Source organism: Staurois parvus, unplaced genomic scaffold (genome assembly GCF_062004578.1).
Source record: "Staurois parvus isolate SC_StPar_1 unplaced genomic scaffold, SC_StPar_1.0 ptg000619l, whole genome shotgun sequence".
In the NCBI taxonomy this organism is placed as follows: domain Eukaryota; kingdom Metazoa; phylum Chordata; class Amphibia; order Anura; family Ranidae; genus Staurois; species Staurois parvus.
In genome coordinates, this window is record NW_028318415.1 from 217,774 (window position 1) to 234,955 (window position 17,182).

At 38.3% G+C, this 17,182-nt stretch overlaps 1 long non-coding RNA gene across 2 annotated transcripts in view; it reads right to left on the reverse strand.

The window, feature by feature from the left end:
• Positions 1-17,182, reverse strand: part of LOC149449408 (uncharacterized) — a 543,558-nt gene that overhangs the window by 146,913 nt on the left and 379,463 nt on the right. For both annotated transcript variants that reach the window (XR_016315401.1, XR_016315400.1), the window contains exon 5: positions 333-413. This is a non-coding gene — a long non-coding RNA (uncharacterized LOC149449408). The remainder of the gene's footprint in view (positions 1-332; positions 414-17,182) is intronic.

Sequence of the window (17,182 nt, forward strand, 5' to 3'; positions counted from 1 at the left end):
CAGAGGAAGGCTGTCATTGTTGCAAAGTTTAATTTACTCAGTTGAACAAGTTAACAGCTTGGCTGCCTTAACGAGTCATAACTTCGGTGTGTTATAGTACAGTCGATTAAATTTATTACTTGGCTTGCGGGATCTGGTTATCACAAGGAGCTTGTCTCTGTCTGTGACACACATTTTAAAGACATCAAAGCCAGCAGAGAAAGGGAGGGATAGAAAAGGATATTCCTTTCTGTGAATCAGCTGGACAATGTCATGTACAAAGGTTATGTTGCATAGCTAGACATAGCCCAAGGGGGTTCAATAAAAACTGCAACCAGTAAACCTGGACTTACATTGTTTTCTTCATTTCTCCACATTTCAGCACTCCCAGTTCGGCAATCCTGCGTAGCCTTTGGAGTCTGTTCTTCTTGGATCTGCAATGATGAAAACTAATTAAACAGCATGAACGAGAGAGAAAACACCAGGGTGTTTATGAAGTTTAGTTTCTGCTGAGATTTTTAAAGATTTTTGTATAATCCTTATAAAAGGATTATAGGTGTAATTCCTGACTGGGAATGCAGCATGTTGTTTAATATCACAGGGGTCATGATATCTGCCAGGGGTAACTTGGCAAAATGTTGATTTAAACCTAATGTATTGCAGACAGATTTAATATTTTTTGCTTGCATTACAGAGAACACCTTTTGATCCATGATAATGCATGTTTATGAGTTTAGCATTATGAGTTTTATTTTTGCATTTTCTGTTCTTTTTTATTTTGATTGTGCTCACTGTACCCACACAATGAATCATACTGTAAAAAAACTGAGAATTTAAATTATTTTTCCTATTTTTGCTTACCTTTCTCTTTTTCCCTATTTTGTCTCTTTTCTTTTCTTTTCTTTTTGGACTGTGATTTTTATGTCCTTAAATGCCCCATGCATAGCCATTCACTTCTGAGTTTTGAAACCTAATAACAGTTCTGGCCAGCCCCACTTGCCATCCTGATGTTGGGGTGCAGCTGTATTTTGGTAAGTAGTTCACACTACCCCCTATAACCCCATACATTGATATTTATCTGCAGCCTGTAGGACTAGTGAGCATGGGGACAATCCAGAACCTGTGGTCTATCTGGGATGAACTGAGAAAAACAAGTAGAGGGTATTTAAATATTTGATGTACACATTTGTTTGTCTATGTCTATTAGCTTGCAAAAGAAGGCCATTGTGTGCCTAAAATGTTGCTACTTTGACTGTCATGTGATCACAAGTAAAGCCATTCCTCCTTTAATAAGGTTTTTATTGTTGTCCTTGCTGAGGATACTCACTCTCTCTATAATTATCCTGATGAACAGGGCTGCTGATGACCATGAATCTTTAAATTTTTGGTGTGCTTACCATTCCTTGTTTTTCGAAGATAGATGTGGCACTACAGCAGACCACGCTCCTAGACCCTTATGCCATGGAGGTACAGTAAGTGTGCAGAGCAAATTGGTGCAATATAAACTTTACACCCTCTATCCAGAACCTTATTACAGCAAATGTTATTAATGAATGCCTGGACTGCACCTCTAACAAGTCATATTTATTTTAAATTATGGGTTTTTTTTTTGCAATTATAACTGTGCTGTAGCTCTTCTCATTTACATTTAACTTGCATTTTGAGACTTTTGTTAAAATGTAAAGGAAAACAATGTGCGTCAATACAAAAAGTGTCAAAGGTAAAATGTAAAATGAAATCATAAATAAAGTGGCAAATGTTAATAAATAGCTTGGTCATTTTCTCTAAGCTTCATTAGTGTTTGAGCACCATGCTTTGGTGGATAATAATTAAGCTCATAAGCATCTAATGGAAATCTAATGTATGACCTGTATTGTAGCCTATGCTGGTAATATTCTAAGCACTAAAAACTATATGTTCAAGTTCATGCTTTGACTAGATTGTACCAATCCAATCTGCAACATAAAAGCCTATTTAAATAAGTAGCCAAAGAACAGTGATACTGTGTAAAGTGCAGTATCCCCATACAAACCGATCAAATTTAATTTTTAAACATTTTAGAGTGGACAGAAAACTAAAAGGTGCAATAAATACTGTTACTGCATATTAATTACAAGTTAAATCAAAATAAAACCTTAAAATTATTCTGTGCATAATCTGCTTTTATGTAGCTGTGTGCATTCTGACTGTGTATATATACATGTGTGTGTTATGAAAGAAGGGGTGTCCTATCTGTAATAGTACAACACGATAGCAACCCTGGTTTCTCCTTTGACTATCGCCTATACAGATTGGGGACATAGAGTATCAAGCTACTGTTTTACCAGTACTACAGCTGGGGTTTACACAGCCTTGGACCCAAAAGTAGTCAGAGCTGAGCACATTCATGTTTACTCTCATAGAAGGAGATTTGTGATCCTGAAACTGCTTGAAAGAGTCCAGGGCATTTTTAAAATGGGAAATAGTTTATGCCTGTTTTGTGCAGATTTTATGCCTGCTGTCTGGAAATTTTCCACCATTTAATTGTTGTTCAAAATATAATTGATATTCTCAGGAAAGCAGTTGAGTAACTGAATAGCAAATGGGTGTTTACAACTATGAATGAGCTTAACAAACCTGGGTTTGGATCGCAGAAGTTCACTGAACATATCAAAAGTTTGGATTCCAAATCTGAACCCAACTTGAAATCAATAAGAATCTGTTAAAGCAGTTTTCTCAATTGTTAAGGTTAATAGCCAAGGGATTGGCAAAAAGAGCATAGGGGACTGGGCACTGCCCCAGGGGACATGCATCAATGCAAAACAAAATTGAAAAAGAAATACTGTTTTGCAGGGAGTGAATTTAATAATGCTGAAAATGCAACATTAAATGCACTATTCCTTTAAAAAAGTCTGTTTGGTGGTCCACTAAGCCTAACTGTGCATCGTTGCCCCTCAATCATGTAAACAAAAGTAGAAAAAACAGAATATTACTAAGAGGAACCTGCGAGGGAGAATTCCCCCTGCCTTTCTTTGGGGTGTGGTATTTGAGATGCACCAATGATTAAAAAGGCTTTTGTCTACGTGATGATGGGAAGGGTGTAACCTCTATGTAAGAAGAATCTACTTGTAGGAGTGCTATACCATTCTCAAGGGTAATGGAAGGAGATTCCTTGTGGTGCCAGAGGCATGAACATCTGAGTCATGAAGGCTGCCTGGATGGTGGTTAAAAGAAAAGATCCATCATGGTATAACTGATTAGTTCCATATTTGTGCTCTGTTGGTACAGAGGCCCTCAGAATGAAGTTTTAGGCCAAATGGTGAAAGGAGATTGCATTAAAAGTGAAGCTGAAGGCCCTACTCTGTACAATCTCCTTCTGTAAACATCTATTGTGTACACCTAGAAGAAAAGCACAGGGTTAGCCTAGGTCCTGTAAAAAGGATGTAAGGTACAGTCTTTCTGTAAGTAGGTTGCAAGGTTTAATGTGGCAGGTTGAAAACAACATGAGAAGGGAAGGAAAATTCCTCCACAAACTAATCTAGAGCTTCATATCCTAGGTAATGATCAAGAAAAAAAACCTGGACTGAGACCAGGAAACAATTTCTGGCCTTCAATATCAAAAGACATGGATCCATATGTTGGAGTGACAATAGGTCCATAAATGTTCTCAAGCGTGATGTGACTGTGATGTGATGTGAATTGTGCTGGGGAGGAGGTACATATCCTCTATCCTTAGGCGATATCAGATAATATGTTGTCCAAGTCATTCTATAATTTGTGCCATAGATCGAGAGATTCTTGGGCAACATCTTATCAGATGAAGAAAGACAACATCTAGCAGTAATGTTGCTGACCTTTGGTAGCCACCAGGAGAAAGGTGAGGATTACTGTGGTAAGGCCTAACTGAAGAAAAGGTATAACTACCATGAAAACACTCTGTTATTGGAGTTGATCAAGAACTTAACTTTTCACTCCACCTAGGGCTTGGAGTGTTTTTTGGTAGTTAAAGAAAGGGGTTAACATCCCTGATCTACCTTATATAACAGGAATCAGGGAAGGAAACAAAATTCATAATATGGAACACTCAATGGCAGATCTGAAATGCAAAAGACAAGCAGTTTTGTAAAACATGGTATTACTGGCACAAGTTTCAATCTTCACAGGTTAAGCTACATATCTGGCTGCCCTAATTCCTCAGGTCCTTTCTAAATAGCATGTCATGAGTGGCCTTCATATAGTATACCGCTTCAGAGTCACTGCCGGTCTGCTCCAGTCTCTTCCTCTTTCCCCCCCTTCACCCCTTACTATCCAACTCTCCTCAAACCTTCTGGGGATTCCTTCTCTCATCCTTTCTATTCCCTTCCTCTTTTCTCAACAGCCTTGTTCCTCTTTATTTTGTGACCTCCCTTCATCCCACTTTAAAATCTTCTTGGAAAATCAGTAAATTTAGCATAAGCACCCTTTTTTTTTATATATCACCTACATGTGGGAGAACTCAGGATCTAGAAGTTTGTCCATCCTTAAGGGCGGATCCTTCTTGCTGTGTTCTGGAATGATGTAGTCTCATTTTGTTACCGTACGGTTGAATGGAACAAGTGAGGTATTTCACTCTGAAACATGGAATTTCATGTGTTGTGTTTACCTTTCCTTTTTGTGGTTACATGACCTCTGCTTTGCTGAAGGACATAATAATATAGAAAAAAAACATTTGCCAGCCTGTTCAGGAAGGAATGACTTCTCATTTAGTCTTTGTTTCAAGCGATTGATAATCCTTCCGCATCCAATAGGTGTTCTAATCAGCTTAAAAAAGTATCGATTCACCGGTATGTCAAGAATTCTATGGTTTGAGCACCTCCAGTGGATAGCCAGCACAAGGATATTTTGTTGCATTGGTAGTAATTTGCAATTGTTTTTATGCAATTTTTTTTTTTATATTTTGTATAATAAAAGTTACTTTTTATGTTAAATAACATGCTGTAAATGTGGTGGTTATAAAGTCCACATTTTTTCCTATATTGTTTATTCAGTGAATATTGTTCTGGATGTGGCACTTGTTACTGACTTAATTAATAGATGCCTACCTTGTACCACCCATTGGGCCATTCCGCTTTTAATGAAACCTTTTGGAAGCACATAAAAAAAATTGTGAATTAAAAAAATTGGGAGATATTCATTCAATTATAAGATGGTTGGCTCCACAATCTGTACAGTTAAATTCAAAGTAAACTCCATTTCTATAGGATAGAGTTTTGTGATAAACCTTTTAAGGAGAAAAACTCTTTCCTGGATTGCATGAATCTTCATAGATTGTTAGTTGTCTTTAATTGGGAAAGGTGTGGGTATGCATTGCACTTTATGTCTTAACCTGTGATGTGATAAAGGCTAATTCTTATTTTTTACTTATAGACTGGTGTTCTTACAACTTTTAGGTGATGGAATGCTGCATAGTCCTATGATTGGTGACTGCTTTTTTGGGGTGTATTTGCCCTGAGGTTATTTATATATCTCCGGGATATCCTAGCACATTTCAGGCTAGACCTGAACTTTAGAAAATTCTCTATTCTTTACTATTCACCTGAATGAGTATAAATGTAAGCAGTACTATAATATGAGTTAACACTGGAACCTCTAGCAATGATGATTAGAGAATCCACTGATATTACAGGGTTAACTAGCGGTGACACTGAGTAAAAACATGCTCTTCATACAAATGACCTACTACTGTTTTTAGGGGACCCTGCTAGTTTACTCCAACACATTATCAACTTTCTTTATAAATCTGACTTTATTAGAGCAGGACTGGAGATTTATTGGGATGCAGCAACTCTACTACCTTCGGATACAGTTTGCCAGCTCCTTGCAGACTGCCTCCTCTTGATACCTGAGAAATAATATTTCTGCGCATCCCAAAGACTACAAAAAACTCCCAAAACTTCCCAAATTCTGAGAAGGCACAAAAGTTGTTTACCTTTGCTGCTATCTGTGGTTGGACATATGCACCTTATATATATTCTTTAAATCCGCCATAATACCTCTATATGGCTATACAAATGCTTGTTTATAAATAAAGACACATTGTGCTGTAAACTAGCCTGAAAGACAGGCCAAGCCAGAATTAAATAGGTACTTTCAGTGGCCTACTGATGAGGGAGGGCTGGTAATTCGGAACCTGTGGATATATTTATAGTTGAGCAGCTGAAACTTTTAGTTAGGGGTGCTAACACTGATAGTGCGGACCCCAAATATGCCCTCAAACTTCAGGACAAATTCAATATCCAAAAAATATACTTTTGCTAATATCTGCAGCTTAGATGTGCCATTTAATAACAACAAAAAATATCTTTCCATAAGCTTGAACTATTCACTATGAAATTCAACTCTATAGCCTAACAAGGTAACATCTACAGCTGAACTAATTTACATTATCCTTATACACTCACCACCCCCTCTCTTGCAAATCTAGATGAGGGAGGACATTGGTCAAACCACTGAAGAACAGTGGGATATTATTCTACAGAATAGAGTCCATAGAATATCTGGCCCACAGAGCCTTGCAGTGGCTTCATCAAATTGGCCAGAGAGACTCCCCTTTTTTCCCAGATGCCAAGATGACACAGCCACCTTGTGTCATATGTTCTGAAGATCCTTGCAGTGGCTTCATCAAATTGGCCAAAGAGACTCCCCTTTTTTTCCCAAATGCCATGATGAAACAGTCACCTTGTGTCATATGTTCTGAAGATGACCTAAACTATTCAGATACATACAAGTTATTGAACTCATCAAAAATTACATGGCATGCTCTCAGAAAATACTCCTATGACCTACACACTAGCCTATTTTTAACTACAAATTGATAACCAATACATGGCTACAGCTATCAATAGACAGTTAATTTTAGCTTGAAAGCTTGTAGCAAAGAAAAGGCTATCCCTTTCCCCTGCCTCCCCCCACCTAAACTCTTACTAAGTGTTAAGAAGTCAACTCCAACATTGGATTAGAAAACGTATCAAGAGCAGGGGGGCCCAAAAAATTTTAAGAAAATGTGGTCAGGATGGTTACACAAGCCAAAAGTAGCACCAGCCAATATTATCCTACCTAGCTGACATTTTACATTGATGAGAGACGGTATGCAAACGCGTAATTGTGCCCAATTATGCTAGATCCATGTAACCAAGAGACCCATCCACTCTAGAGTTAATTCTGCTTTTCCCAATTGGATATCTTTACTTCATAGCATATGGGTCACTGACAGTTATGTTGCCCATACAGACTATGTCCAAGTGGGTATAGAAAAGAATCATGCCCTTTAAAATAATCACATTTTGTTGCTTTGCAGCCTGAAATGAAAACAGACACAGTTTTTGTTTTATCCAGCTGTATTTACTAAATTCAGCTTATAGCATCTAAGTGAAAGATATAACACCAACATGTCAGAATTTTTTTTTTTTTTTTAATTAAAATGACTGAGTTGGAAAAAGGATCGCCCCTTTGTGTCAGTATTTTGTTGAACCACCTGTTGCTTTAATGACAGCATGTAATCTGCTGGGATATGGCTTTACTAACTTTACATATCTAGACTTTGCAATATTTGCCCACTTTTCTTTGCAGAACTGCTCAAGTTCAGTTAAATTTGATGGTGACTGTTTGTGGACTGCAGTCTTCAAGTCATTCCACAGATTTTCAATAGTGTTTAAGTCTGTGCTCTGAATAGGCCATGCAAGGACATTCACATTTTTCACCTTCAACCACTGTGTGGTCATTTTTGCTGTGTGCTTTGAGTCATTTTCATGTTGGAAGGCAAACCTTCTTCCCATTGACAACTTTTTGGCAGAGGGCAGTAGATATCCTCAAGAATTTGACAGTATTTTGTCCCATCCATTTTTCCTTCTTTCTTGACAAGTGTTCCAGTCCCTGCTGCAAAGAAACACCCCCACAACAGGATATTACCACCGTCATGCTTTACTGTAGGAATGGTGTTATTTGGATGTTGAGCTGTACTGGATTTCCGCCAGACATATTGTTGGTGTTGCCAAACAGGCCAAATAATTAAATTTTAGTCTCATCTGACCATATAGCCTTCCATGGGGCCTCAGAATCTTCAAAGGCAAAGCTCAGTCTTGACTGCATGTGGCTTTTCTTGAGGGGTGGATTTTCTTGCAACCCTCCCATAAAAGCCACATTTGTGGAGAGTTAGTGATATTGTTGTCACAAGCACACAATGACCACTCTTTGTCATAAATTCTGGCAACTGCTTCAGAGTTGCTGTAGGCCTCTCTGACCAGTTACCTCCTGGCTCTTTCATCCAGTTTGGAGCAACATGCTGATCTAGGGAGGGTCTGTGTTGTACCAAATACCTTCCACTTCTTAATAATAGACTTCCCTGTGCTTCTAGACATTGATAAAGATTTAAATTTTTTTGTATCCATCTCCTGACTTGTGCCTGTACACAACTTTATCCTGGAGATCTTTTGACAGTGCCTTGCCACTCATAGTTGATTGTTTGCTTCAGTTGCACTGCCAGAGACTGAAATGCCCTAGGAAAGCTTTCCATGCTGAGCTAATCAAAATGACCACAGTTGATTACAGTTGTAAGCTTTGTGAACTATTGAGTAGGTGATTAACTACACCTGATTGAGTTTATTTTTAGGAGGGGGGGTAATCCTTTTTCCAAATCAGTGATTCTGTTTTTGTATTTGTTAAAAACAATTTCTGACATGTTGGTGTTATATCCTTCACTTGGAAGTTATAAGCTGCACTGAGTAAATACAGCTGGATAAAACAAAAACTGTGTCTGGTTTCATTTCAGACTGCAAAGCAACAAAACGTAATTATTTTAAAAGGGGTGATTCTTTTCTATACCTACTGTACATTTGGGTATAATATGTAGAGCTCTCCTTGACATCTCAATTTATTGATACTATATTTCAGGAACGTCTATGTCTATATGGTGGATGCACAATTGTTATGGTCACTCGTATCGATTGCAATAACTCTCTTTTCCTTCTTTGTAGTGTATATCCCTTTTCACCATACTGGGTTTTTTTTGTTTCTGAAAAACAACACAACTCTAGATATACTAGAGATATAGAAAGCTGAAGCTATAAGCAAATCTTGACATATAACATCAGCTTTTCCCACCTTCCAAGTCTCTCTATTGATTATTGCTGCCTACTTTTACATTAAGGAACCAATTAGGAAACTTGGAAGTTGGAATGGAGTGGAACCAATAAATGTTGAGATTTATGTACAATATTTAACTGCACATATCTCTAGATGGATTAATCGTATTGGCAAGCCGTTTCTGAGAGGGTATAGTAACATCTACCTATGAATTTTTCATCATATGCTCAGTTTGTGTGACAGGTTTACCCAGATGCAGTGTAAATGTTTCTGAATTCAAAGATAAATGGAATATATAATTTACAATCTATATACACAGCAGCCTACAAGGTGTCTTTAATAGCATAATTGATCATCAGGTTTCAACAATACTGAACTGAACATTTTATCTAATACAAAGCATGAAATGTTATTACTTGGTATAGTGCATAACTGTCTGTTTTCTACCCTCCATACAATATCTGTTTCATATGCATCATTAGGCTTTTTCTTGGTCAGGGCCTTGTCTATTCAATGATATTTTCAGCTTTTTTTCCTGGCACATGTTCTAAATCAAATCATAGGGCTATAAGGTTACATTGTTGACACAATACAAACTGTTTGGAGCAGCTGTATAGACAGCAGGGTTTCACTTGAGTTTTTTCACAAGACACATAAACCTGAATTAAGGTTCCAACAAAGTTGAGTTTTTTTGTAACAAACTGTCAAATAAATGTTGGCTGATATACAGTTTGGCAGAGGAAAACGAGTTTGCTACAGCTACCCTGGGCTACAAGTACATGACATAGGGTTTTACAACATGAATAATGAACTGCTGAGTGAAAAGCACAGACTAATTACTAGGTACACTTTTTCCAACCGCTAGATCAGCTTTGCTGTCATAACAGAATTGCCAGCGATAAAAGTCCGAACCCGAAATCTACCTATCAACTGACTATCCCTCATGGAATATTTTATACAAAATGAAAATGATAACTCTTTCCTATGGTTTCCTAATCCCAGTCAAGTCTTACAGACTTAGACATACACATGCACTGATAAATCTACCAAAGATCTGCCCACCAATATGGGTATTATGCACCTGAGTGCAGAGGTATTTATGTTAATAAAATAAACACTGTTTTAAGAGTGTGTAGGAGACCATTTTTATTTAGAAAGTGAAAAGCATTTACCTTAATGTACTTAAAGCGGAAGATAAGGCTAACTATAACTATTCTTAAAAATGTTACCCCCCCCCCACCACCACCACCTATCCTGTATACCCTGTATAAAAAAAGATATATGTACTTAACCTTTTTTTAAAATTCTGTCCAGTCAAATAATACCCAGACCCAATTAAAAAAGGTAAGTACACAGATCTTTTTAAATAGGGTATGCAGGATAAGGAGGCAGAAGGGGGAGGGAACATTTTTAAAAATAGCTATAGGAAAAGGATTCCAAATACTCCCCTGATTACACTATTGTCCATGATGCCTGTTTCCTACAAACAGAATAAAAAGGTTTATGCTACTACTTTCTAACGGCAGCCCACATATATATCCATAAGGTGGTGCAAACTGGGCACCCCCTCCTCACCTAACTTGGCATATGAGATGGCCTTGTTAAGCCATCTGGAACAGATGATCTCCTGGGAAAATTACAGATCAGAATCTTACAAGATCACATGTGGACCACATGGAGCTATTTAAGATATTCCTCAGAATTTGCAACATATTTCAATTGATGGACCGTCTTCTGATGTTGATTACTGCTATATAAGGGCTCAAGTCAGAGGTAAAAGTATGGATGATCTGAAGATGGTGTCTGGTCCCACTCCCTATCCCCTGACCAGGGGCGGACTGACAACTCATAGGGCCCCCGGGCAATAGGGGATCATGGGGTCCCTATGTTCTTGCCCACACTCAAAAAAGCCTATAAAAAAGGTACCAGGGGCATTTCATGGGGCCCCCTACTGACCCCGGGACCTCGGGCAGTGCCCGAATGCTCGAATGGTCAATCCACCCCTGACTCTTTCTCTACACCCCCTATCCCCCTCTGCCCAATCCATTTTTTCCCACTCTCTTCTTATTTACCTTTCTTTTTCTCTACTTCTTCATGTCCATGCCGATAAACCATGTGCAAATGCACAAGGATATAACTGGCCTTCGTCTTTATAGGTATAGCAGTCTTCCTCTGAAGCAGTTCTGTACCTCAACCTTTTTGAACATCATCTACTTATCCATAATGTTAGAGCCTCCATCTTTATGTTCCATGGGTTGGAACATAATTTTATGATTAATCCCTATGTTTCAGATATTTTAGTTACATGGTTTTGTCAATATGTACCTCATGCTGTGTTTCTGTAGACTAGATATGTTATACCCTTTACTGTTTTCATTTGTGAAAAATTGTTAATAAATACAGATTAAACATAAAGATAGCTATATTCAGCCTTTACCAACACTTCAGCATTTAATAAATCCACAAATAGGAGTGGGGAACGTTCACTTCAGTTATCCAAACAGATGCAAAAAAACACCCTGCTTTTTAAACTTGATTAGCACATAATTGGGTATTCAAAGTGAACAGAGCTTTTTTTGAATATCACCTCCTGTGAGTAATAGCTAAGGGGAGGAAATGGCAACTACAAACACAAATACAAAATACTTACCAGACAGTTACAGTATACATAAGCAACTCACGCATACATACACATTATAACAATTTATAAATCTTTACTTAAAAAGTTTATAGTATTTCAGTTATTATAGTATTTAATTTAAACCATGTAATAATTGCTATACAATGTTGTTCTATATTTAGAAAAAAACATTTTTTTTCATACCATGTTGGTCTCCAGTAAACCAGAATGTGATTGTATGTTTACTAGAACATTCTGGCTCTCTGAAATGTTTACAAGAGGTCTGTGAAATTATGTACACAGAATATGTCCCTCAAATGCAGGGACATCATTTGTTGCTCTGAGGTTTAGAGCAACCTTAAGGGCATATCAGCGCAGTCCTCTTATCAGTGCATTGCTTTACAAATACTGCAATGATCTGACTTTTCTATACTTAAATTATGGGCATAAGGCCAGCATGCATATTAATATCTTAAATTAAATCTGCTAGCAATTGTCAGTGAAATTTGCTACAACCGCTGTATGAGACAATTACACACTGAAGCATAACTTCTAATGCCATAATTCATAACAATTTCTGCATGGCTTGGTGCACTCAGAATGGAACCAAACAGCCTGAAAATGGCAGCCAGCCATACACACACAAAAGCTTTTAGATTAATTTCCTCTGAGGTTACTTTTAAATTTCAAGGCTGATGAAACTTGTTTTGGTCTCATCTTCATATTGGTTTTGTGATCAGATTTAGTCTGACAGCTGTATAGGAAAAGGTCTGTTTGTCATGGTTGTGGAAATATATTAGCATGATATGAAAAGCAAAAGTGACAATTGTCTTTACTTAGAAAGTATTCATATTACAAGTATAGTGCACTAAACAACAATTATGCCAGACTAGCATCATTACACTATCGGTTCCATTTCCTTTAATCTGGAATAGGCCCACCAGTACATTTAGGTACAATAGGAAAGGGACCCAGATAATGGAATATAAAAATCACTTAATAAAAGTTAATGTTTTTACCCTATGGCAAATAAGGCCACTTATTTGGTATTTAAACTGGTAGTTGAGATTGTCATTGGTTGGAGAAAACACATTTTTATAAGCGAGTATAATTTACTTTTCTAAAGGAGTACAGACTGTTCACATAAAGTGAATGTACACTAACCTTAGTAAATAAGGTGAAGCTGTGTTTGCTTTGAATACCCACTGGAAAAGGAAATAAAATATAAGAGGAAATGCCAGACAGAAGATTCATTTTTGGGATACTACTTAGGAACAATTAACATTTCTAGATATTACCTAAAACATAGGCATTGAATTACTAAAACTGGAGCGTGAAAAATCTGGTGCAGCTGTGTATGGTAGTCAATCACCTTCTAACTTCAGCTTGTTCAATTAAACTTTGTAAAAAAAAACCAAAAACTGGAAGCTGATTGATTTCTCTGCAGAGCTGCACTCTCCAGTTTTAGTAAATCAACCCTATATCACATTTTCACATGATCATATTTAAAGTTCAGATCCTCTTTAAAACATAACTAAACCAACCGGCTAAACTGGTTCCCAAAACAGTTACATTAAAGGTATACCTTGAATGATAACTGTTACAGTCACTAGTGTGCTTAGGTTAGATCTCACCTGAACTGTGAAATCATCAAATGACTGGTGTCACATGAGAAAGAGTCCTTCCAACCAACACCCATAGCTGTTTCAGGGGTGTGGTAGAAACACTGCAGCCTGCCTAACTAGAATTAAATATATGATTTTAGGAAGCATATAACCTGCTTAAAGTGCAGAATTCTTGACCATGGAGCAAGGGGTAGAAATGCTAGTATTATTACTAGCAATATTCACCTTATAGATAAAAGGAAGGCAAAAGGAATCGAAGGAGACATCCTTATGAAAACTGCAGCTCAGTCACAGAAGTTCTGTCTTACAGTAATCAGGTCTGAAAAGGCCTCAGAACTTATTCTATCCTACCTAAGGGAAATCTGTGGCAAGACAATAGTGTGTCTTGCTTGCTGATCCTCCAGGAGAGAACAGGGCATGCCAAGGATAAATACTGCGTTGTAAGGAATGAAGGAAGGGTGCTCCATGCAAAACCTTCATTGCACAAGTAGATATAATCAGAAGAAGGGATCAAAAAGATAATATCTTGACTCTAGGATAGAGAGTGTGGTCATGAACAACACACTTAAAATTGTCCAGATTAGGGAATAGATCAAGCCATCTGTTAATAGGGAAATCTTACATCTTTTTTGGAATTGAAGATTTTGCAGCCTTTTAAATGAAGTCTAGCAGAGGTCAGTTCAAAACACCAACCAACAAGAAGATCCCCTGACAAATCATGAACTATCTGTTTTGAAGAACCAAGATTCAAGGAGCAGACGAGGGAATTCCTTCAATAGAGGAGTTCTTCCAGAACGGCTGAAAGTTCATTCCTGCCCTGGCCAGAGTCCAGCAAATAGCATCCAAGGCTTCTTGGTTTGAAGAGACCAGCTTGGTGGCTTATACATATTTTAGATTCCCTAATTATGAAGGAGAAATTGAAAAAGGACTGAGAATGTGCAGGGGAGACAATGCTAACAGGGAACTCCCCAAACAATCCTGAAGGGGTGTTAATTTGTATTTAGCCAAGAATTACAATTGATAGGGCACTTGTCTTGCAAGAACTGTGAAAATCTAGGAAACTTATTTTTTTCAGTGGAGGTCTGAGTGTCCCACAATGGGGATGCCAGGAAAAAGGCAGACATAGGGGTCAGTACTGTAAGCAAGGTCCAGAACTGTAGAAGGACACTGAAAAAAATCAGTCATACAATGGAAGGGAGGAGTAGTAGGGATTGATCCATGATGACCTCGTAGGCTGAGAGATCCTTCAGGAGAGGGATAGGGCTGATGAGAAGCAAAGGGTGCAATTGCTCATGATGGAAAAAGACTCCAGTGGAGTCTTGTGAGAACTGAGAATTTGAGTGGGATACCACTCCCAAGGATAGGTTCCTATCATATCTCCTGTGTTGAGGGAGGTGCACATTCTGACCAGCAGTGGAATCAGAAATGACATTGTCAAGGGCAGGTCCAAAGAGATGCCTTCCCTTAAAGAGCAAGTGAATCAGACATTCCTTTACACCCCACAAATGTTTGTCCTTGTGATGGCGGGGTCCGCTTTAAAAAGTGACTCCACATTTGTGGAGAAAAAAACAATCCCCTCTGGGTAATCAATGTACTTTGCAGGGATTTTAACAAACTTTGTCACAAAGTCGAGCCTGTTTCTGCTCTGTAGAAAAAGCTTTCTTGTTTAGAGTGAATCCAAATGGATGTGACATTTTCTTTATTAATCAGCTGATGCACTTGCAATGTTCTAACGAGGATAATGTATGCATCCCTTTAAAAGGGAGTATTTCACCAAAAATGGCATTTTTGTTGCAGAGGATACTTAGAATCAGAATTAAATCTTAGTGCTGACTTCTGGAAAATCAATGAGCCAATCACACAAGCAGGAAATTACATTTCTGGGGGTGTTCCATACACTAATGGTGTACGGAATGCCTCCAGATTGCCATATTGCATTTAATTTTACAGAAATGTAGTGTTGGAGATTGAGAAGGAAAAGACATTTTTTAATAACATTCAATCACAAAATGGCTTGTAGATATTGTATATGCTATATATTTTTTTATTTGCTATTATTTTCGCACAGAAGTGGAGCTACCCTTTAAGGGATTTGATCTATAGTGATATGTTGCCACAAATCAAAGTTACTGTCAGGAGGGGATGTACAGTATTTCTAAATAACGCAAACTGAGGCCTAAGTAGGGAGTCTGTCAGTTGAAATCTCTACATGTAAAACACTATCAAATTGTTAATCATTCTTATTAAGATGTATGACTGAAATATCTGCAGTGGGCACAGGCAGCATAGCTATAACGTCCATTTCAAAGAGAAAAAAAATCTTTCATATTGACAGGAGGAGTCCATGAAATTATAGTTTTTTTTCCAGTCTAGAGGAACGTTTTATACAATCAGCGTATTGATAAGGTCTTTGCAGCCATAAGAGCTCTAAAAGACCCTAGACCTGAAACAGCAGGTTGATCATCTAAGTGCAAGATAGAATGCACTGCACTAATCAGGTTACAAAAAATTCCTTGTAAATCTTAGTCATGTGGAATTTTCTTAAATACAGTATCCAAACAGACAAAAAGTCTAAAGTGGACATAAGGGGCCCAACCCCACCTACTGAAGCTAGAGCAGACTCCAATTAGGATAACTCTATGATAATAGGGATCCCAGTATCTAGGTTACAGTCACTGGTTTCTTCCGAGGATCCCAAGAATTTACCCCTAAGGCCTGTTCACATGTGGGCATTTGCGATCTTGGGCAGGATCACTGCAATTCTGCCCACAATCACACCACGTGGGTTCGGATGCCATGAATTTTCTTTTGGGCTTCTTTTGAGTGACAAGCTTCGCATTGTGTGGTTTGCCGCAATCGCAGTGTGATTTATCGCAGAACAATCATGGGAGAACTGCATTGTGTTTACATGCTATTGAAAATGAATGGCACCTGAACATGCGTGATGCAATTTGTCATTTTTGCAGAGCGCTTTGAGATTGCGAGCAGAATCATAGCGATGAGACCGCAAACACCCTTTACAGTGGGGGTATTTACTGTGTGTCTTTAAAAAGACATGTTGTACCACATAGCAGAAACAACTAGGCTCAATATAAGGCAAAGCCTTGCATACTCACAAACCGAAGCAGACAGTGCTGATGAGGGTTGCAGATGGCCAGAGGTGACTAAGTCACTGTAGACAGGCAATGGGACAAGATTATAGATAGGATGCTTCGGAAGCAGAAGAAAGCTGTAGTTGCGTATATATGCTAGCACCACTTAGCCCACAATAAAACTGCAAAGGTGCAAATTACTCAACTGTAAGCCCATGAACAACTTCCTAGTATCAATGTTCACTTGGTTGAATAAAAGACCCATGACCATCAAGATCAAGCTTTAATGTGGTGTCATATTTTAAGGATGAAGAATCTTTACAGCATGAAGCATGGCCAGTAATGTATTATTGTTTTGTGCTGCCGTAGGCAACACAAAAAAATCTGCTTCCCCCACCGCCCGCCTACCCAACCAGCCAACCGCCTGCTCATCTGCAAGTCCACCCGCCACCTGCGCCATTCCCCCCCATCCCCAGGAGAAAAGGAGAGCGAGAGACTTACCGTCACACCCTTCCTAGAGTGCCAAGGCTGCTCCTCTCACTCTGCTCTTTTGCCCAGCCCCGGTGCCTTTCAGAAATCTCCTCGGCAAGATCACTACACAGAAACCTGCACACGACAACTGCCGAAGGCAAATGCCTTGTTTGCCTCGCTGCAAATACACCCTTGAGCATGGCAACCAAAGGTATGACTATTTTGCACAGAAAAAGAATACTTTTTACAGACAAACAAGTACTATGACTATTTGTATATACTGTATGTACAGTATG